A 24,389-nucleotide genomic window follows, 5' to 3' on the forward strand; every position below is an offset into this window, starting at 1 on the left:
AAGTGGTTTCGGCGAATCTCTAGCTCTCAATGTCTATATATATCTATTATTCATGTTAAAAGAATTTAACTGAGCTGCTAATTCACATCACCTCCTGGCTTGGCATCATTATATCTTGATAGTGGAGGGTAGGGATAGACAGAAAAAGGAGCAAACTTGACATAGCAAGCAGCAGAGTTTATTAATTCCTAATTAGTTAAAAAAGGACCACATTAAACCACAGACCAAGCTACCAAAACCATTCAAGGGGTTCATGTATTGTCTTAGTTCTTTTATTTATTTATTTAACTGTGGGCTTGTTGAGCAATCCAACTTGAACCACAGACTGATCAGCTGTGCTCTCCTATCCTGGACCAAAAATGTGCAGCAGCCCATAAAAAGATGGTGAATGGTAGCGATTAGCACAAAACAAATGGTTACCAGGCAACAAAAGTTGCCGAAGGAGTGGGTATTGAACAGGAGTGGGCCTGTTTGTGTTTCTGTGTAATTGCACTTCTGTTTAGTTCCTGTTTTAATGTTTGTACAAAACAAAACAAGAAGCTACAATTTTTAGATGTTCAGGGGAAAAATGTTTAAAAACAAAATCTCAGTGTTGCTGCCTGTGTTTTCTCTGCCCTGCCATCCTTCCTGGCTTTCTTTTCTCTGCATTGGCTCATATCTCTCCTCCCTTCCTTCCTTCTTGAGGCTCCTCTGGTATATACTTCTGACTAAATGTCAGGGAAATGTCACATTAATTATTCTCCAGGAGACTCTAGGCCCAATTTGAAGCTTCCCTCTCTCTGTTTACATTCTTTGTCAATGGAAAGTTGACAAAGCATTGTCTGTCTCGCACTCAGATCCCAGATCAGATTCCAGTCACCATAAAATGAGATTGTGTCTGACCGCTGGCAAAGCAGTGCCTAACACCAAGAAAAGCCTTTTTCACCTGCAGTAGCATTTATGTAACATCATGTTAGATCCTGCTGGTTTCTGCTATTCATAATATCACAAATATCTGTTTACAGATTAGGACTTTGACAATATTCTTAAAAATCACAATACTTATATAAATGTTTCAAGTTATAGTTTGAATCCCATAGTATATAAGTTTATATTCAGAGTAAAATTTGTAAGCATTTTCTTTTGTTCATTGCTCAAAACCAATTGTGTCCCACTTCCTCTGAAACCATTACTAAATAATAAAATCTTAAATAGATTTTATTTTGAAGGTTTTATTTAAAATCTGCTATTAATATGGGCTCGCCTTCAGACAATTTACAGAAGAAACCAAAGCCAAACGTGAGTATTGCTGTCATCTTTGTCCTCCATGCATTAATAAATGTGGAATTACCAGTTCCTGCTCCGTCAGTGGGTATTGTGCATCAGATGGCAGGCAACAAATTCCAATAATGCTACTCTCATGTCACAGTTAACATGACAAATAAATGTGGCTTGGCGATATTCCTACTCATAAATCAGTCTGCAGCAGAATCCAATACAAGCACCCAGACTAGAATCGGTCACTGTTTCTGACATCTGGACAGTCACAGCTGGTTAGATGATGTATAAGAAGCCATAAAAAAACAAGACTAGAATGCCTGTCATCAATCATGGGCTGGATCATCCAGAGCCTGCACTAAATATTTCATAGAAGACCAACGAAGGCTGTACAATATCTGTACTTGCCTATGATTGTATACATATGTAGAAATCTCACAAATTTGGAGCATTGTCCATCCTTCTCTATTTCTAAAAAAAGGGTAAACTAAAATGACTAAAGACAGTTTTAAATCAGAATGTATTGAATAAGTATGAGTGTCAGGATCTTCTTTTCAGTTTCCTGACAGTCTGCTTATTAATCTCCAGTGAGTTTGCGTAGAAATTTGACTGTAGTTGCTCACACAGTATATTTATTGAATCAACTGCTAATGCAATGTTAATGTTACACATATAAATGGACATTTTGATTAAAGGCACTTGAGTAAAGGAGGTATAAATGTTGGGTCTGTGTTTCCACAAGCCCTGCTAGTTTAGAGACTTATTCATCATGAAGAAAACAAGACATAACAGAAGATCTTCAACCCGCTAGCGAGGGAAGTCTTTGGTCAAGAACCAGCTCTTGAAGCTCACGCTCCTAACCTGTCTCCAGCCCAAAGTCCTTCAAAGAGCAGCTCGCTGGCAGCTATTTATTGACAACTGTTACAATACACAATACAACACAAGCACCTCCCCAGCACAAAGTGGCTGGAGAGGTGGTCAGAGACAAAGGAATGTCTTGATCCTATAGATGGAAGAGTTTACAAATTTAAGAAGCACAATGACAACATTCAACAATTAGACTTAACAGTACCTTTGTGAATATTTCCTTCTATGATGTTCATTAATATCTTAGAAAGATCGCCATCTCAACAGCAATTATACGTTTATCCTTTAAACTGTGTCGTTACTTTGCAAAAGACAAAAACAAAAACAAAACACATTCATACACAGACTGTGAGGCATTTTCCTATTCTCTAAATGCCTCATAACAGTTGCACAGGGCACTGATGAATATTTTAAAGCCCTTTGTCAAATTTGTTTTTATCCAACTTTGAGGAGAGAGTGCTTTGGTGTCTACTTTGAAGTTGCTGCTAGCGGATTGTTAACATCAGAGCACGCGTGGTACAGTCCTAGTGAGAAGTAATGGGCGAGTACCTCCAAACCTTTGATTGGCACTGTATGTGTTGATGAAGCAGCTGTAGAAAGAGAGAAGTAAATGAGAATCACACGCTTCACTGACAGAAAGCTGTTGAGTAACCATGCAGCACTAAAGTTACTAACTGTACTTGAGGAGTAACATCCTTTTCTTGGGTTATTTGTCCATCTTATCTTGGTCTGTTCGGTGCAGAGATTTAGGCTGGGATCATGTGTGCTAGGAGCTTGAGCGCCCCAGAGATTGCTTTCACGGCAGTCGCTCTCTGCCTGTCACACTGTCTCCTCGTCAACATCTTCTGAGTGTCCCTTCTAACTTGCCCTCAAGTCAAAGTCAAAGGCAGCCATTCAAAGTCTACTGCAGCCTCTAAAGGTTAAAGTTGAAATAAACTGAAAACCTCAACCACAGTGCTTAAAATATGGACTTACTAACTACAGGAATTGATTAACCACGCTCACCTATCATCGATTTTGTCATCACTATTTCCTACACAAGCAAATACACACTCATGCTCACATATGACTGTATTTGCATGGTTTCATGTTTAGAATGCAGTAAAACCGTATCTCCAGTGTTCATTATGAATTTTAGAATAAATTTATTTAAATGTAAGAAAACTGACATTTTACTTCCTTTTACTCAAGCTCCACCCTCCCCCATTTTTACACACCTACACACACATCACACACTCACACATATATATATATATTTATATTGAGACAGACAGAAAGCTTCAGGAGGTTAATGCTGACATTTAGAGAAAAATGTTCCTTAGACTATTATAATTAATGGTGTTGCTCTATTTCATTATTGAATGTGTCAGATATGTAGAATGGAAGAACCGAGACAGTAAAAATAACTAACAGATCATGTAAAGGTACACCGAAAGGCCTGAAGGGCAGGAATTGAAGCAACCAATTAAATCATAAGTGAATTGTTTTGACAAAATTCACAAAAACATATTTTTGGCGTTGTTTTTGTTTTGGGCTTTTTTTTTCATCCAGTAAATGGATGATCTTTAATGATTATAGCTGTCAACAGACCATCATGCCATAACTAAGTAATCACAGCTCCATGTGGAAGAAACTGCAGTACAAGATTATATGAATTATATGAACCAGTTTATATGAATCCTGGTATAATTTTATTGGTTTTAAGGAAACTTACACTCATTTGCTACTTTTTTTTAGCTATACCTGTTTAGCTGCTTATTAATGCAAACATGGTGAAGACAGCATGCTGAATTCAAACCAAGCATCAGAATGGGGAAGAAGATTGTTCATTTCAGATGTCAGAGGACAATGGCAAAGCTGTTTTGAACTGATAGGAAGGCAACAGTAACTCAAGTACCCACCTATAGATCCACAGTATGCAGAAGAACATCTTTGAATGTGCAGTATGTTGAACCTTGGCGTAGATGGGTTATAGCAGCTGAAGGCCAAACCTGGTCCCACTTAAGTAAACTAAGAACAGAACACTGATGTTACAAAATACAAGATTGGAAAAACATTGCCTGGTCTGAGAAGCCTCAATGTCTGCTGCAGGGTTAGAATAGGGGTTTCAAACATTTGGCCTGCAGGCCACATCCGGCCGCGATACAATTATATCCGGCCCACGAGATAATTTCATATGTCAATCAATAATGACCCGTCGATATGTCGGAGCCCAGTCTTCAGCCTTTTTGCTGAGAATCCATGCAGGCAGGTGTGGGACTTTAGCGAAAACGTAAAACGAGGAGCATCTGGCTGCACTTCAGTGATATTGGAGACTGAAACGCTGAATGCAGAATTTATACAATTAGGAGCTGGATATTTTCAGCCATTTTCCATTATGGAGGACAAAAGGTTTCTAACTTGTTCAGGCCCTAAACCTCATGTGTGTTCTTCCTAGTAGTAGCTAATGCATAAAAATACGGCTTTTATGAAAACACTGAATAAAAATTGTTTTATTGAAAAAGGCTAGATTTACAGTTCAGTGTTGAATATTATGTAAACTATATGCAAAGTGTCTTTGAATGGTAGAGGTGCAGAAACGTCTGCATGTACCACAGAGCCATGGCTCAGTGCCTGAGTGTCTAAATGAGTCTCACAGGCCTGAGTTTGCGCTTGAAGCCATTTATAATTCTTAACTTGTTTGATCTGCTCACCACAAACAAGCACAAGCATACATTTTGGACTTTTAACTGTATTTTCATAAGTTTTACAGCTTTTCCTACTCATAAAAACCTCCCTTATGAACATTCATACTACACAAAGTAATTTAGCAATAAACAATTAACCTCTTGAACCCCAATGCCCGCGGTACCGGACGCAAGAGAGGGAAAACATCTGGTTTAACAGGATGTACTCCCAGATCTTTTATTTAAATGTAGACATGCATCATACCCACAGACACGCCAGAATCTCAGCGAAGTGTTCACAAAACCCTTTCAACAGTCACCAAACAGCTAGAGCAGGTAAACAGATTCCACAAAATGATGTAAACACAACACACAACAACAAAAAAGTGGACAGCCTGGCCAATGAGCTACCAGAAGAGTTTCTGTAATTTTACACATAATTGGTTTACGTCCAAAGAGTTTTGTTGCCACATTTCTTTCTTTGTCACAGCAGCTTTTTCTTTGTCAGGTACAAAAACAGTTGAATACGTCACTTCTTTACACAGACAGTTTCACCGGTCCGGGGCTGTATTCGACCCACGATGTAAAATGAGTTTGACACCCCTGGGTAGAATTTGGTTAAAACAAAAAAAAAGCAGGGACCAAAGCTGCCGTGTATCAGTGGTTCAGGCTGCTGATGGTGTAATGTAGTATGGGATGTTTTCTTGGCACACCTTAGTACCGATTAAGCATTATTTAAATGCCCCAGCCTACTTGAATATTGTTAATGATCATGAATGTGGCAGTCGGTTCATGATTCTCAAATGTCCCCCACAATCACCAGATCTCAATCCAGTAGTGGGCCTGTGGGAGATTGTGCAAACTGACACCATTGATGTGCGGCGATCTGCAGCAACTGTGCGATGCTATCATGTCAACATAGTCCGAAATATCTGAGAAATGTTTTCAGCATCTCATTGAATCTGTGCCACGAAGAATGAAGACTGTTCTGAAGGCAAAAAGAATTCCAGCTCTGAACTAGCTACACGTAGAAGTGTCCTGTGGGCGTATATATATATATATATATATATATATAAATGGTGGGATTCTATCTTTTTGCATCTTATTTGGGCTGATGAAAAGAATAGAAGGAAAGGTCAGTCCTGTTTGGAGACTGAATGTTCTTTGCAAATTTCCTTACATAGTCAGTGGTAAGTGCAGTAGAAATCATTATATAATTATCATGGCATTGGTTGTTTTAATTTTGTGCATTACGGATACATTAGGTTATCTAATTGCTGACCACACAACAAACAAAAGAAAGATAAAGCCGTGCTAAAGATTTTTGAAATTGTAATATATTGATCAGTATTATTAGTTAACAATGAGTATTATTAGTTAACTTCTGCAGTAGCTGTTTCAACAATGTGCTGCATATTTCATGTTCATTCACTGTTAATGTGCAGAGGGTCTGGCAGAGTTGTGTTTGTGAGTATTTCATAAGTCATGTCATGCATTTTGTAGTGGATAGATCTGAACTGGTGGTGTCATTTCAGTTCCTCAGGTTTACACCGGGGCATAACAAGTTTTAGTGAAGGTGGTTTGTTGGTTTGCTCAGTTTACTAATTTCAGTGGACATGTTCTGTCTGTTTCTGTGATATAAATTATGTAACTATGGTCATCAGAGTAACAGTTGTGGACCTTATTCTAAATTTTTAATTGTTGTGCAAGGATATGCTTAGAAAAAGTCGATTTTTGTTTTGTTTTGTCAGAAGTGTATTTTTACTGATGAAGAAAAATCATGACTTTCGTAGAATAGTAGAGTGTGAGGAGGTGGTCAGCTGCAAGCGCCTTTCATTCAATTTGGAGTTAAGCTGTTACATGAGCTAGGGAAAGACATTAAGACATCACATTTCCAAAGAGGAATGAAGCCTCAGGGCCAATGGCTGTAAGGGGAAACAAATTAGAGATCAGGAGATCTGGAAAACTGAAGACTGAAACTATGAAAATTATTTGTGTGACATGTAGAAATCGAGTCAGGAAAACAGAATAATAAAGAAGCAGATTTCTCACTTAGGGTAAAAAGAAATCAAGTGCTTCTCTTAGCCTGGGGAAAGAACACTTCAAATTCTGGGTTGTCTCTATATGGCGATGTATTCGTTTAATATCTGCCTCTTTACAGATATGGAAATCATGTGGTCATAGCATTGTGTCTGTAGGGCCTCAGATGACAGCAATCTTTCACTTCACAATATAAACAAAACTTCTCTTAACTGAATACGTATAATTAGGGTTAGACCTTCACAACCTTCCCACCACAGATGAAAATTGCTCTATTTATGAAAAGACACCACCTGTCTCTCCTGATGTGGTTGGTGTTCAGTGGGTTAAGCAAACAACTTTCACCTATTAAATGCTGAAATGCTGTGTGAAACCCAGAAGTATCTCTGGTTTATTCTTTAGCCCACCTGTATATGTCTGTGCTCTGTGTCTCCCTTTTTTCTATTCAGGTCAATTTTATTTTATTTGTATAACTCCAGTTCACAACGACAGTTGCCTCTTACAGTCATGCTTTATATTGTAAGGTAAAGACCCTACAATAATACAAAGAAGACAGAGACCCAACAATTATATAACCCCACTTGAGCAAGCACTTTGGCAAAAGTGGGAAGAAAAAAACAGTGGCAAGTTTGAATACAAAAATTTCAGCTACAATGCTCATGCTCAAACATCAAGGTAAGGAGATCTCAGAAAGCTGATCTTTTATCTGGAGTAGGAACCTTCAGGGATATACTCCAAGTAATTTTAAGTAGTGCATAATTTCTGGCAATTTCCATGTTAAACTATAAATATGATGTACTTTTAAGTGAGTGATGGCTGCATTATGTGGTGGTTTAACCTTGCCTTTTTTAATTATTCTGCATAATATTGGCGTGGATCGTACATATTCTACTATTCATTTGTCCTGTTTGAAAATGGGGTATGTCTACAAAGACATATGTATTTACATAGACAGTAAAGACTCAGTTCTTTAACTATTAAGGTAAACCTGGATAACATTACTTGAAAAGCTTCTGATAATCACTTTTATGGAGAGAATTTTATTTTATTATTATTTTTTCCTTTACATTAGATTAGGTTCGAAAGGATGGGGCTTATCCTTTAAAACAAAGCAAAAAATCACAGGAAAATTAGTCAACAATTAACTCTCGTCTAACAGTTCCTCCGTAGATGTAGTTTCCAGAAAAAGTCATTCTGGGACACAGCGGCTCTGGAGAAAACACGTGTGTGGTTGCATTAATCATAAAATATTTAGCACAGCTAGGAAGGAAAAGCATCAACGATTGGCTTCACTCTTTAACATGAAGACATATACACTATAATATGTGTTCCCTACTCTTTAATCTATAAAAAACAAAAAACAGTCTGGTTTATGGTAAATTGAAAGACATTTTTGATTTGGTACTTTCATTATTGCAGTTGGTGTCAAAAAGAGAGTGTACTGTGCACTAAAGTTTTGTCTCACATGTAGATGTAACAGTATGTGTAGTGATTAATATTGAAACTCCTATGTAAGTTATTCCAAGTAAGTACTAGCCCTGAAGGAGCGAGCCCATCAAGGACTGGCACAACTGCTGAATCATGATATTAGTGTGTACGACATGCTGCTTAAGCAACATTGAAAATTTGAAACCTCTGAGCAACAATGTTCCCTTTTCGGAAAAGTGGTGAGAAATTTAAGAAGAATATGCAAGATGTAAAGATTTTGCAACTCTGGAGAGTTAGTGTGGCAGTAGTAGTTTTCTCTGTTGTGTAAGTTACCGTGTGTGTAACTTCCAGGTTATACTTGAAGTTGTGCTGGGAAATCCTATTTTTTGCTAGGGCTCCTTTTCCTAGAGGTTTGAAGAATAAAAAGCGTCAAAACGAAGCTGAAGGACTAAAACAAATTGAGCTTATCAAATCCTGAACATACCAGTCATTCATCTGTACATTTTTTTTTACCATCCAACATGGGGTCGTAGGCAGGCCATCACTGAGATTTATGCCTGAACTTCAAATAAAATACATTTAGTTGCTTTTACTCTTACCATTTACTAATATCTGAGCAATGTCTATAAGTCTGAAATAAATCCTAAGAGAATCACTGGTGAATAATAAATTCATACTTGCATATCATATGCTCATACGTATTTAATGTGGAAACTGAGTGTGTCATCTTTCTACACTGCTCACTGTCCAGTGAATGAGGAGCTAATTAATTGGTCAGCTAGCCCTAATGGATTAGATTTATTTCACATTAATACAGATAATATGTACCCTAAGCAGTCCTCACAAGCCTACAAAAAGCCTACAAAACGGGCTGGGATGGTTAAGAGGTGTCAGTAATAAACTTTTCTAGAGTCATTTAGATTTACCCTGCAGATGGAGACAGATTGAGCAGCAGCAAGAGTAGCAAGTGTTTGCATCACTGTTACAGGAGCACAGCAGAGCAGATGAGTTGATGTTGTGGGGCATTGGCAGTGAGATTTAGTTATTGCAAGGGGGCATTAGATATACAGCATCTTGCATCAGGTACAGTTTGTCATGTGCCTTATGCATCAGAACAACTCGGCATGTTTTCCCTGAACTAACTCACAGGCTTTGATCCATTAAATAAAATATGCAGTAAACAGTATTATGTGTTTGCTTAAAAGCTGATGTATACAGCATATCAGCATATCATTGTATGATGGCATTCAGTAATTTATACAAACATTTATTATTACAGATAATATAGAACTGTTTGTTCATTTCCTGTCTTCTTCATTTCTTACACACAATACAGAAAAAAGTAGCATGGCGTTATAGTCTGCTCACGGTCCTTCAGTGAGGCTATTTCTCTATTACCTTTGAATGCAACCTCCCTGCACTTCATATCCAATTCTCAACATAACATATATGTGCTCAGATCAACAGAATCACTATAAAGGTTTCACAGGAACAAGCTGATCTGATTCTGGTGGCTTTTGCTGCTTTCTTCATTGGTGGATTTCACTTCACTGTGCAGGTTATTTTGAAAGGCAACTGAATAGAGTGAAGGCCACTCTACTGTGGTAAAGGAGACATATTTATCAAGGGAATATGGAAAGGAGACTTGACTATTAGTGCAAGAGGCTTTTCACCGAAAATAACACTTTCACTTAAACTTTGTTCTGGTTCCAGGTTACAACATGTAAATCCAAATGAAGAGACACACCGTTTTGTGCAGAAAAAACACAAGTAGTCAGTTTACAGTACTGCTTTTTTCTTCTTCGCAGGCTATGTCTTTTAGACTGTTTGCTTACCCCAAACAGGGATTAACCAGTCACAGTGAATGTAAACAGGCTGTTGCCTTTGTTCAAAATCAAAAGTACAATTTTAAAAAGTGCTATGTAGTGCTATGAAAAAACTTATCACGTTTTGAAATGAAAGCATACTCACTTCCAATGCTAAGGCTTAACATATCAGGATATGGTACTTAGCACATCTTAAAATATGGTAAATAAAACCTGTGCCATTAATTATCTTACAAAGACTTAAATCAAAACACAGAAGCCCTGCACACTTTAAATTAAGAGAGTATATGTTAGTCATTAATTGTTCATCCACAAGTGTGAGCACATCTATAAAAACAGACGTTTTGGCAATTTTCAGGTCTGAAGCATTCAGTGTCATGTGGAGAAATGTGACAAGTGAGGACCTAAAATGCAGGGCACAAAAGGCAGGCAAGGCTCCATGAAATTTTGATTGGGACAAAAGAAATAGCAACAGGGAGAAGGAGAGTTCAAAAAAAGCAATTCTGGGAATTGGCTGGCCATGAGGCTAAACAGAGGAGATGTAGCAGTTTTGGGGGCAGGCCAAGCCACAGAGCTAGATATAGGAGCTGAAGCCAGCAGTGAAGCTGATGCGGCCAGGGATGCAGGCTCAGGCTGAGGGCCATTGTGGACTGTGGCGAGGAATGCCTGCTTCCTCCTGGAGGAAGGACCAGGGAGTGCGCCGCTGGAAGGCCTCTCATCCTCAGACCACCGTTCCAACAAAAAGAAGCACTCGGGTGCTGGGCAGCTGGACTCCCAACAGGCTGGGCTAGTTAGGCTAACGAGGCGTAAGAAGTGAGGACCCAAAATGCCAGCGCGAAGGAAAGCAGAGTTCAGCGAATATCAAGCTGTTTCTTTAGGCTGATGGCAGGTAATCCAAAAAAGACAAAACATAAAGTTAAAAAAGGGAAAACTGAAAACTATAAACTACCAGAAAATACAGTGTGAGCTAAAAAATAAAAACACTAAAGCAAGAGGAAGAGACACTCAAAGAACTAGTGGGAGGACATACAGAAGGACAGTTGGGGAAGTGAACACAGCTGGGGAGAACGAGACACAGGAAACGACTGAAAGTACAAGACTGGACAAGTATGGCTTATTTGAAAGTGTTGTTGGAAGAAAGTCTCCTCTCTCTGAACAAAATATGGCAGCACAAATTAGGAAAACAGGTTAGAGATGTTTAGCCATGCTGCACAGCAACATATTTGGTGGATCACGAAGAAATCTCAACAGAAACACCTCATACCAATGATCAAGGACAGCTGTGGAGGGTGGTAAATTGCTGCTTCTTATATAGCGCTTTTCTACTCATACCACTCTTTATACAGCTTGCATGATTCACACATTCAAAGCTGAAGTGCTTTCTACCTAACATTCACACACATTCATAATCCAAAGTATGCATCGGAGAGCAATTTAGGATACCTGGCATGCAGACTGGAGTACCCAGGGATTGAACCATAAAACTAAATGACTAGTAGATAACCTGCTCTGCCTCTTGAGCTATAGCCACTAGATAATTACAGCCACCCTTTGGGATTGTTTCTAGCCACAGGACCTGTCACGTTGCAACCATTAAGTCAACCACAGAGTTTTCTGTGTACCAAAGTATTTTAAAGGCATATGTGAGGCTATCTGTCCAAGGTTTTCTGGCACTGGGTCATGCAACAGGACGATGATCCCAAGCAGTAGATCTACAATAGAATGGCTAAATAAAAAAAGAATTAGTCATGTTGTAGTGGTTCAGTCAAAGTCCAGGTCTCAACTAAATTGAAATGCTGTGGTGGGATCTCTGCAATGCCTAATGAACTGAAGCAACCTTGTAAAGAAGAGTGGGCCACAATTCCTCCAAAACTTTGAGACTGATAAAGTCATACAGAATGATTACTTCAAGTTACTTCTACTGAAGGTGTATCTGCAAGCTGCTGATGGGGTACACTTAGTTTTTAACACACTGCTTCTGCATTTTGGCTTAATTCGTTTTTATTACATAAATAAGGGCACAGTCTAATGTGTCATGTTCTTCTTCATCTGAGAAGTGTATTTACCTAATTTCAAGTCTGGCTAAGGACCTTTTTTTTTTATTATATCCTAATATGTACTAAAGAGTGTGATTTTTTTTCCACCTGAGCTAGTTTGTTAGAACAGGGTGAGTGGTTTGATGTTAATTTAGCAGGTAACCAGTTACACATGTGAATAAATGATTAGATACGGCTACAAAATGTTTTAGGATTTTTTTTGTTTACTATTTTGCCCTGTTGATTGATTCCACAGACTAATGTTTATTCTCTGTTCCAATAAAGTAGTTTGATTAAGATTTGCTGAGGAAATTTGGTTTAATGTTCTATAATAGATCTACTGTAAAAGGATGCATAAAAGCTATTAAACTATTATAATTTAATATGAAATTATGGAAGACATTATTATTGGTGTCCCTTTTATAAACATATTTTTTAATGCAATAACAATATAATAATTGTCAGCTGAATTATGCTAATAGAAACCCTAGGTTGGGTACAGTGTGTATGTATACTGTAAAGATTTACATATTGCAAAGTGTCTTGTTTGGAGGTTAATGAATGGAGCTGACTTCTGTTTTATTAGGTTAAAAAACAAAACAGTAGGCTATTTATTTCATTTTTTACCATTACTGTATTGTTTTACTGCTACTGTTAAATTAGATTAGTCTGTCTGATGCTGTCCTCAACTCCACTGAGCTAACTGAAATCCAGATAAATGGGTGAGGGCGTGCAGATTTTAGAGTAGGAACACTAAAATAAAAGCATTTTAGACAACAGCTAACAGTAGTGTCCTGTAAAGCTTGTACAGCAAAAAAAAAAAAAAAGCTATTGTTGTGGATTATAGCCCATGCACTGTTAAATTAGAGTTTTGTGCTCTGCCAGTACTTTTTTGTCACTAAACCAAAACATTTGATATTGTGCTCATCCTGGTGGAATGATACATTATTTTACTGGAAATGACACGTGGTTTCGTCACGGTCTGACACTGAGTTGTTGGGATAAATCAAAAGAGATTTTTTTAAAAGCAAAATCAAGTGCTCATAGCTGTCCAATTACCAAAAACTTTAAGGATTTGCATGTTAATTTGAGGGTAACACTCAATGGGATTAACAGCACTCAGACTGAATGGCCGCTGATTTTGGTGCTCTCAAACTGTGAAATAAGGACCGTTATGCTGTTAGCAAGTTGAATATCTGCAGTAAGCGTGTTTGAGTGTAGGATTAAGAGCGATCTTGCTTTATATTGCTCTCGCTCTGCGAATAGAATACATGGCATCCACATCTTGCAGGCTAGGTCATGCATAACTTGCCTTTGTGTCTGTGTTTTTGAGCTTCTTTATTTCACTCTTTCACTACCAGCGCTGAAATGTTTAAGAGTTCACTGTCACTATCACCACGGTAACTGTCATTTCTGTGAAACATGCAGCTGCCTTCTATTCAAGCATCATTGTTGATTGACAATGTGTGTGTGTGTGTGTGTGTGTGTGTGTGTGTGTGTGTGTGTGTGTGTGTGTGTGTGTGTGTGTGTGTGTGTGTTGTTGTGTGCATTTCTGTAAGGGAGTTATGTGTGGGTCTTTTGCTGCCTACATCTATCTATCGCTTTTAACTTTTCCTTCTGTTCTGATGTGTGCGGAGTACTTCATGATGTTCTCTGATTTGGTAATAAATAAATCATTGTAGAATGGCACACTGTGTGAACTGCATTCTATTAGACAATATAGCAGCGAAATATCTCTGAACGATGTAATAACCTTGCCTCTTTGTTTTGTTTTTGTTTTTGATGAGAGAAGTTCTTAAGGTGTTATTTTTATGCATTTCATAGACAGAAGGAACAGGTGAAGCTTCACCACACATTGCATTAATTACCCTTAACTGTCCTGTAAAATCATCAGTCTACACTCATACCCACTGATTAATCTTTTAATTCCCTGTGAATGTTTTAAATGCTTTGTAGTTCACGTTACACTGTTATTTCTGATGAGAACAGCTTTCTTTGGTGTATCAAAACAGACTGTATACTGTTTCTATTTATATAACCACCATGGACCAGTCAGAGTTTAAATATAGATGCTGAGTCTGGATTCTCTTCTTCATCTGAAATGCATGAATAATTGAGAGGGAGAGGCGATGAGGTGGGATTCATTCAGGAGATGGATGGGGCAAGCATAGATTTCCTACCTACTTTAGTGGTTTACTGAATTGGGTTCTGGTGCACTTTGTGCATGTAAGCACTGCATGAGTTGGGGAAAAGTTTGCTGAAGATCCCAAAAATGGCCTGTTTCAGACTTTTCTATTCCCTCAAAGCACATATTTTTAAAAGGCGAAATTATAAAACGGAGAAATAAATACAAGCTCATCACATATACAACCACTCAAAAGTTTGGGGTTGCTCAACAATGATGAGGATTAATGAAATCTTTCACCATCTATAATTTATATGCATACTGTTGTATGGCTTTTTGGGGTATTTCCCACTTAGATAAGTTGTCGTGTACTGCAAATGAGCCTTTCTTAGTCTGAGAATATGCTGATGAATTTCTGAAGAAAGTGCTTTATTTGAAGAGGATTAAGACATTGTAATCAAACATTGGCAAGCTGTGGACCCATTAATAGCCAAATGTATGTGTCTTTAATCAACAGCACAGTTTTTAGCTGTGCTATCATATTAGGTATCAACATTAGGTAACAAGATGCACCACTGGACAAATGGCTGCTTTTATGGTTGCTTATGTAAATATTTTATTAAAAACTATAAATGATGAATGAAAATGATGAATTTCCATTTATAGCATTTCTTAACTTATCTACTAAAAACAACTGTGCTTTTCTTTCAAAAACAAAAGGTTTTTTTGAGTGGTATAGTATAAAGGCGCACAACTGCTATTAAACATAGAGAATCACATAATTACATTCCTACATCTAATCTCGAATCAGTTCAAAAAGGTTACAGTTTGAGCATGAGATGTGATTTCACTACATTTTTTAAAATTAAGTGGTCTGAAGGAAAAATAAATCGCGTGCATGTGATATCCAAACATTCAATAATGTGCTATTCACCTTTGCCTCACTAAGCCACATACAAGAAGGCTAAGAGTACAGTAGAATGAATGTCACGGAAGCAAGGTCACGATACTGGCAGGATCTCCCACGAAGGGCCATGAGATATAAGTTATTCATTTTGGCAAGATGTGGGAGGTTAAGATAAATGAGGCTGTGCTGTTCAAAGTTAAGAAGCGATGTCTGCTGGGGAGACTACAGCTGAGCCACTGCAAATTGTGTGTGCGTATTTCAAGCTATCATGCTGGGGGAAAATGTGGAAGACACAGTCTCCTCCCGTCTCCATGGAAACCCCATCTCTTTCACAGGCAGCGAGGAGGCAGAGCCATTCTATTCGAAACAGGAGTGTGAATTATTCCACATTATTTAGCGCTCACATTATTACTCACATACTACTGACCACTGATAATAACATCCTGAAGAAAACGAAGAACGATGGATTGGTTTTATGATTCCTGTTCATCCAGTCAAATAGTAGAAGACCTAGCATGTGGCACGTGGTGCAAACATCTGCAAGTAAAGGTGGTGTCTGGCACACTCATGTCTGTTTCCTTTTTAAATAATGATGGGGGCTTTTAGTTTTATTTAAATATTGAGCCACAGTGCCATAGAAAAATATTAACCAACTGCCTATGCTACTGCAGTTGAAGCTCTGCTAAAACGCAAAAAGCGATGTGACACAAATACCAGAGAAACCTGGACACAGAATAGAGACAGAAGCAGATGGTTTAAAGCTTGGTGAGCTCTCAGAAAGGTACAAATCAGGGACAGAGGGAAAGAGAGAGGAAGAGACAGAGAAGGAGACTCTGTCAGACTTGCTTTTCACAAGCAGGTCCACGTAGCCACCTCCTGTCGAGCTTCAAGGGGGTTGTCATGGTGACAGTGGCTGGCAGTCAAGGCTGGGAGAGTGTTGCATGGTTTCCCAGTGGCCTCCAATGTGGCTCATGGGATGATGGGAAAGCAAGTCAGTTGTGAGTGGATCTTAGTGAGCAAGCAAGACCTGAATTTACTCAGCCAAAAATAGAGCCCGCTCACCTACGCTTCAGACCATGCTTGTTCAGGTGTTTAAGTTTAAGGAGAGCGTGTCATTATAATGTAGGTCTAACGTGTTTCCCTGGGTGAGTGCTGGCAAAGGTAACAGACAGGGATGCTGGGACTCACAGGCACACTGTTAAAGCAGAAGAGTCTGTTGCTCCTGTTGCTGCTAATGAGACAAGGTGCCAGCCAGAGCACTGGGAGTCAGAGAGTTCCTTAACTGTCACTTGGGATGCCACCAGACTTAGTGCGGAGTGAGAATACTAACCTGAATTCAGTTGCGTTTAACAGTAATACTATTAATGCAGTAATACATTTCCTCTGCATAATTGCATAGGAGCACCTTTGTAGTAAGAACACAGCTGGAAAGTATGCTTAACTCTTTCTCCCATAAAGATGAAATTTAATGACCTCTCATGTACCTTTGATGAAAAGTTTTGAAACCTCACTAATTTCTGACACACACCCAGTAAATTTGTTTCTGGAAGCAGACCTGAACTGCTCAATTCAGAAAAGACAAACAACAGTTCCTCCTATTTGGTGTCCAAGGGAAAAAGAGTTAAAGAACACAGTTTAACCTTTTTATATATCCTGTAAACAGACTTGTTGGGGTTGGGTAGGTTTCATTTCCAGTTGCTCTATAAAAAGCTTTACTCCACCTGTTTGAAACCTCTTGATACTTTAGTTTCAGGCAATGAGGGAATTGGAAATACAGTAATTTAAAATCATGAATAACAACCTGTTTTTTGTAGCTGTTCATATTCTCTAAGGAAAAAAAGAGGTATGAAATAAAACTACAGTTTTAGAGAATTACTATAACTGTAATTTCAATGTTGCCATGGTTTGTTTCCAGAGCTTTACACACATATATATATATATATACACATATATATGTGTAAAGTTCAAGGTTCTCTCCTTGCTGTATGAGAACTGGGTTGATAGATGAATGAGCCTGACCCTGGCAAAGCCAATGCAGCGCAAAGAAATGAATCACAGCTGCTGCGACACAGCCAGCATAAAAGCAGGCTGTTGTATCTGAAAGAGAGTGGGTAGTGAAGCACGCCCAGGTACAAGCACAAGAAGATGGGCAAAAATAATTTGACAAGGAGTTTGCCCTGTTTCGAGTCCCAAGTGCTAAGGATAGTGTATGAGACAGTATTCCCTCTGCAGAGAATTCCATTTATAAAAACTTACTCTTTTGGATGACATTTGAGGGCATCCTTCATACCAGTTATGTCCAGGACTTCTTTTTCAAGCACACTAATGAGGGCTGGTGTCACCTTGTCCAAAAAGATGGTGTTGCTGCAGACTATTGTGTCTGCACAAGTGTGCCATGAGGGACCAGTGTGATCTGGCTTTGTTTAGTGTCACGGTGGGATTTCCTGTCACTCTGCACTTGCTCACATGTAGTCTTCTCCTCTCCTCTAGATATTAATATCTCCCTCCCTTTGTCCTTTATCCCCTTTATTAGACCATGGCGCATTCATCGGTAGTTGCTGTCATTTTTTATTTTGGTTAATATAATGAAATCAATTATACAGTATCCACCACAGAAAAATTGCAGGGTAGGATCTCGGGTGTGGCTGCTATTTACATCCGTTTTGTCATGTGGACAACTGAGAGTCTAAAAATAGTCGGTTATGTTTGAGCTCCATTTAACATTTTCCTAACATGCACATGCTTGCGGTCTCTTTTTTCTAGTAAGCTGAAAGGTTTTATCACAGATTTGGGGTTCAGTAATCTTATGAAATTAGCACCCCATGACACTGAACAATTTAAGGAAGTAAGAGATAAAGACAAGTCAGGCAGGGATAGAGAGCGAGCACAGTTTGTAGAGGCAAGGCCATCAGGGACAGAGGCTACTGGGAAATGTTCAGGGTTTCCTAGTGGAACTTAACCTCATAACCATAAGACACAGCAGCACCAGTGTGCCTTCATTAGCGACCTTTTTATAGCTTCTCAATCTATTACCTTCTGCCCGTTTTTGTCCTCCTGTTTCTGTATCTTTCCTGACTCGTTACGATTCTACTGTATCGAGTAATAAGTGGGCGAACTTTAATATGTTGTGTTATACTTGTAGCACACCCTGTTACAAGTATAACATGTCGAAGTTTTCTCTTTAACGGCATCGTGTTTTTTCACTGCATCATCTCCACCCCTTTACTTTCGTGCTGGCTTTGTCAGCTCCACCCTCACTCTCCAGTCCCAGCACCTCTCTTCTCTTCAAGTGTTTGATTCAAACAGATTTCCTCCAGGGCAGGAGGGAGAGGAGCACAGAGGGAAGAAAATAAACAGATAGGGTCATTATTCATGTCTGCCACGATGCTATGGCAACAGTCTCCTCCTGCTCTGATTGGTCGTAGATAAGGTTGTTTTTTGAGCCGTCACTTTTTCTCTTGGGAGTCCGAATTGTTAGACCATGTCAAGGCCCTCGCTGTCAATCATTGCTGTCAGTCACCTTCTAACAACCTTTGTTTTGTTAAAACCCTTCCTTTTTTTGCCTGTAAGTTGTGATTTCTTCTAGATGATTTATACAAAAAACAATATATCAAGTGCTCCATGTGAGGCTTTGGTTCTTTTGTTGATGCATGTATTACCCGCAGATTCAGTTTATCACTGAGGTTTTGATCAAGGAAGGAAGTCACGGTGAAATATTTCACTTTTTACTGTTAGCTATGTTAAACTGCTGGACTGAATAGTATATCTCACCCCCTATGCGGCATTTTGGTCCAACACTGCACTCATTTTTGGAGTATTTTAACTATCCTATGATTGATTTCATCATATAACATCCTAACCTCTTTTGTGTGGGCTATTGCCAAAACAGGCTCAGTGTTCTAGCTGCAGCCTCCTACTCATCCTCCAAGTTGTGCTGTTTGGAGCTGGAGTCATTTAGGGTTAATATAACAAATGCGGACTGAAGTTCATGAAGTAAGGAACTAAAGGAATCAGATGTAACATTACATTCATCTTGAAGCCTCAAATCATTTAATATAGTAATAGACAAAGATGTAAGTCATCAGTAAACAGTATGTGATACAGTCCTGTGCAAAAGTCCTGAGCCACACCTTAATTTTTCATATTTTGCCCAGGAAAGTAGGAAATTGGTTTAGCAATTTATTGAAATGTTTATGTTTTATTGCAATGGCAGTGTGTTTTGGAACCTTTTTTTTTTTTTTTGCATATTTTCTGTTTGCCGAGTCTTTGATTTATGATTATAGCCAGCAGATTATTTATTACCAGTTATCGGGCCTGGGAATATTTTGGAGGAAGCATGTCAGCTGCAAACTAGCTTGCAGGTTACCAGGGTAAAGGAGCTGGTGATTTCATGGTCTCCCCATGTTTGTGTGGGTCATTGTTTGTGTTCTCACAGGGCACTCCAGCTTCCACCCACATTCCAAAAACACCCAGTTAGTGGGGTCGGGTTATTTGGTGATTCTAAACTGTCCATAGGTGCAAAAGGATGTCTGTCTGAGTTACCCCACCTCTTGCCCTGTGGCAGCTGGGATAAGCTCCACACCATGGATGGATGGTCTGGCTCCTTGGAAGCAAAATATAAAGAAATGAGGATTGGCTGAAGACCTCTGCACAGTACCGTATATAGTATGTGACATTTTGTATCAGTCACTGTAAACTAAAAAAAAGCAGCATACAGTATATTAGTTTATGATAAATACACAAAATATACACCACTGGATTATGTTGACTCTGTGATTCATCCTCACTCAAGTCAGACAGGGACAGGAGCCCCTCTCTTTTACCTCAGCATTAAGATCACGAGAGACCTGCTGGATTTGTTCCCTTTATTCCCAGTTATAAAGGAAAGCTGGAGAGTTTTTTAAGCTGTTATCACTGAAATGCACACAGGGATAGTCAGTGTCTGACTTGGATATTTTTTTTCATAACAGGTATGAAGTAGAACCATAAAAAAGAATGAGTATATTTTACACATATTCTAAGTCAGTGGTTTTCAAAGTGTTTTGCCTTAGGCAACCAAAGTGTGAGCCAAAATTTCAAAGCATATTTATTTATATCTGTAAAAGATAGCCTCTGTAATTAGATCTTCGTTTGAATTTTATTTTGGATAGTCTATTTGCAGCTTCTAAAACTAGTTTACCACCAGCAATTATACATGTACTGAGTTGCAAAGACCTTGTTAGACACTTTCACATAATCCAGGTCTTTCTGCTTCTGGTTCAGAATAGGTTATCTTCTGCGGAAGGCCAAGTTTCTTTTACAAACGTTTACATGCACCCATTTAGCTTGTTGCATCAAAAACTAAAGCATTAAGATAAGATAAGATAAGATAAGATAAGATAAGATAAGATAAGATAAGATAAGATAAGATAGAACTTTATTAATCCCTCGGGTGGGTTCCTCTGGGAAATTCGACTTCCAAAAAACACAGCAACGACTGAAGTTACAGTTACAGAATTGTTTTATATATATATATATATATATATATATATATATATATATATATATATATATATATATATATATATATATATACACACACACATATATATAAATACAGAGACAAATATAAATAAAATATACAAAGGGGATAAATAGAATAAATAGGAATAAAAAATAAAAATACAAGTGAATTGCACATTTCAAGTATTGAGTCTATTGCACTGTTGACTATTTACAAAAGTATTGCACAAAAGGTATTGCACAGTGAGGTGAAGAGGCACTACAGCTTAGTTGTTCCCCCCTCCTTTGTCCTCCTGTTTCCCCTCCCTCTCCCCTCCAGAGAGGAGTTAAACAGTCTGATGGCGTGTGGGACAAAGGAGTTTTTAAGTCTGTTAGTTCTTGTCTTGGGGAGAAGCAACCTGTCACTGAACAGACTCTTCTGATTGTTTATGGCCGTGTGCAGAGGATGCCCAGCATTGTTCATAATGTCCAGCAGTTTCTTTAATGTCCTTTTCTCTGCCACTGTCACCAGAGTGTCCAGCTTCATGCCGACCACAGAGCTAGCCTTCCTGATCAGTTTTTCCAGCCTGGATGAGTCCCTCTTTGCTGTGCTGTTCCCCCAGCACACCACAGCATAGAAAAGTACTCCAGCAACCACCGACTGGTAAAACATCCTCAGGAGCTTCCTGCAGATGTTAAAAGACCTCAGCCTCCTGAGGAAGTACAGTCGGCTTTGGGCTTTTTTATACAGGTGCTCTGTGTTGCATGACCAGTCCAGTTTATTGTCCACCCACAGCCCGAGGTACTTGTACTTGTTGACCACCTCCACCTCCTCCCCCTCTATCTGAACCGGCAGTGGACCTGCTCTAGACCTCCCGAAGTCCACAACCAGTTCCTTAGTCTTTGAGGTGTTGAGTTGCAGGTGGTTTGTGTGACTCCATGCGACAAAGTTCCTCACCAGACTTCTGTACTCCTCTTCCTGATCATCCCAGATACACCCCATGATGGCCGTGTCATCTGCAAACTTCTGAATGTGGCATAATTCAGAGTTGTAGCAGAAGTCAGAGGTGTACAGGGTGAAGAGAAGAGGGGACAGCACAGTTCCCTGTGGTGCTCCTGTGCTGCTGACCACAGTGTCAGACGTGATGTCCTTCAGCCTGACGTACTGTGGTCTGTCGGTGAGGTAGTCGGAGATCCAAGCCACCAGGCAGGGGTCCACCTCCATCCTGTTCAGTTTTTCCTGAAGCATACAGGGCCGGATGGTATTAAAGGCACTGGAAAAGTCAAGAAACAGTATCCTGACCGTGCCTTTTCCCTCATCCAGGTGTGAGTGGGCTCTGTGTAGGAGGTACAGGATGGCATCCTCCACTCCGACACCCGCCTTGTATGCAAACTGTAGTGGGTCCTGGGCATGTTGTACCTGTGGTCGGAGGAAGTTGAGGAAGAGCCGCTCTAGAGTCTTCATAAGATGTGACATCAGTGCCACCGGTCGGAAGTCATTCAGCTCATTGGGCCGGTTCCTTTTAGGCAAAAATATTCATCTACAGTCCTGTTTTATTTCCTGTGCCTCTCACTTGACACCATAGCTTTGTTACAGATCAGCTGGTAAGCTATGCAGCTGCCGTTTTGGTATAGTTTCCTCAGCTTCACTGTTTGCCCTTAAGAGAAAAATGTCAGACACAAATAATCGTGTTATCATCATACAAATGGGCATATTAATGTTATCATTTTATAATTAGCCATAGCTGTTAGCCACTATCTTGTGACAATAACCAAACAAACAGCTAATGTAGATAACTGATTATAGCTAAATGGTTATGTCAATGTGTGCACTGGCCAGGTTAATGCTTATGGTAATTAATACTTAAATTTTGTTGAAACAGGAGTTTTACTGACCTCACAAAATGTTCCATAAAGGCTAAGGTGTCCGTGTTCATCAAGTTTGTTCTGCTGCTCTTCACGTGTTCAGCTGCTAGTGAGGGGAGGGGCGGTGTGTCTGTCTGTCTGTGTGTAAATGTGTGTGCGCTGAAGGAAGTGAAGATGACACTGTTGCAAAAGAGTTTCTAATCTGACAGTAATTTTTAGAATCCATTGGTAGTAGATTATAATTTGTGACAAATCTTTTAGGTTTTTTATGCTGATACATTATTGAAAACCCAAAAACAACGGCCACTGTGTGTGTCAAATGGTACTATAAGTATCAGTTCTGGTGACAACCCTAATCAGACTAAACACTGTTGAATCAATGGTCAATATGTGATCTGCCATTTTTGTTTGACTGCATTAAAGGCGATTTAAGGCAACAGGAAGTTTCCAATGCTATTTACACTATCTACTGTTACTATCATTTTTTTCCTAACATTTAAAAAAATTATTGAAATTCTGTGCTGCTAAATTTTCCAGTTAAAACATCCTTGTAATGGTCAGGTGTTGAGGACAAGTATCTTTCAGCCAGAGAAAAGAACGACAAATAGTGAACTCAGCTGTTTTTCTTCTTCAAAAGGTATAATTTGCCCAGAACTCATTGAACTCATATGCTCTTAAACCTTCTTTTATTAATGTGTTTATTTCCTGTTTTTATGCTTGTCTTTTTTGCTCTGTACAGTGTCCTTGGGTGTTTTGAAAGGCGCTTTTAAATAAATTGTATTACTATTATTATTAAAAGTTTTTCTTTTTAGACTAGTTAGCAACTAAAGTTCTTTGTGCAACAGATAAATTTAGACATCTGTCTAACTTAGTAGGAAATGAGGTAAAAAAGAGAAAAACTCTTTGCTTTATTTACATCATAGTCCATCTGTCTTTGTTTATCTAACCCCGATATTATTTTTCGGCACAGTGTTCCTTATTAGACCATTTCGGGAGCTACTGTTCCACATGACAGCTCGAGGACTAAAATTTTAAAGTGTCATACTAAATCAAATCAAACCTCAAGATTTCATTCAAGTGATTTTTGTAAACTAACCTTTAATATGAGGCATAACTAAGTTTTTTGTCTTCTACAAAGTTAGATGTAAAATCATTCTAGCTATTTTTGTTTTGTGTGTGTGTGTGTGTGTGTGTGTGTGTGTGTGTGTGTGTGTGTGTGTGTGTGTGTGTGTGTGTGTGTGTGTGTGTGTGTGTGAGAGAGCTGGACTTGATGGTATATCGCAAGCTGGATGGCACTGCAACATTTTCTCAAGTATTTTTCATACAATATTACGCAGTCATTTACTCAGATCAAACAAACTCAAGAATAACATTCTTCAAAGCAAACGCAACCATTTTTTTGTTTACACAATGAATCCTGGTTGATGGGGGTGCTGTCAGTGCTCAGAGAGGTGTAGTCTGCCACCACGTACGTGCTTGTTAGCATGATTGGTGGAGAGTGGGTGGGGTAGCGTGTGTGTGTGGGTCAGGGTGCTGTTTTTTGACAGACTTCCCAGTTCTGTGTACTGCGTAAAGTGAATCATCAGCATCATCAAGTGCAGTAGATTCTGGGGACATTCTGCTCCTATGTGGTTATTGCAGGTTCATTTTCATTACATGATGGTGTCAAGTGACGGCGAGTGAGAGGTCTCTCCTCAGTAATTCTAGAGAGACCATAATGGGAGAAAACAGTGTAAAACTACATGTGGATTATGTTTTACCTTTATCCTACTTTTAAATAGAGAGCACCGAAGCCTTTCAATTAGTCACTGATTTCGTGGCTAGCAAGTAGGTTCAGCACTCTGTGATAATGGTAGGCTCATCTTAATTATCTTAACATGACAATTTCAG

General features: G+C 38.9%; 1 protein-coding gene across 1 annotated transcript in view; it reads left to right on the plus strand.

Annotated features, from left to right (window-relative positions):
- Positions 1 to 24,389, plus strand: part of kcnb1 (potassium voltage-gated channel, Shab-related subfamily, member 1) — a 37,310-nt gene that overhangs the window by 4,291 nt on the left and 8,630 nt on the right. The gene's annotated exons all lie outside the window — the stretch shown is intronic.

Source organism: Copadichromis virginalis, linkage group LG5, assembly GCF_057382275.1.
Source record: "Copadichromis virginalis isolate Kocher_CV1m ecotype Utaka linkage group LG5, C_Virginalis_male_GT1.1, whole genome shotgun sequence".
In the NCBI taxonomy this organism is placed as follows: domain Eukaryota; kingdom Metazoa; phylum Chordata; class Actinopteri; order Cichliformes; family Cichlidae; genus Copadichromis; species Copadichromis virginalis.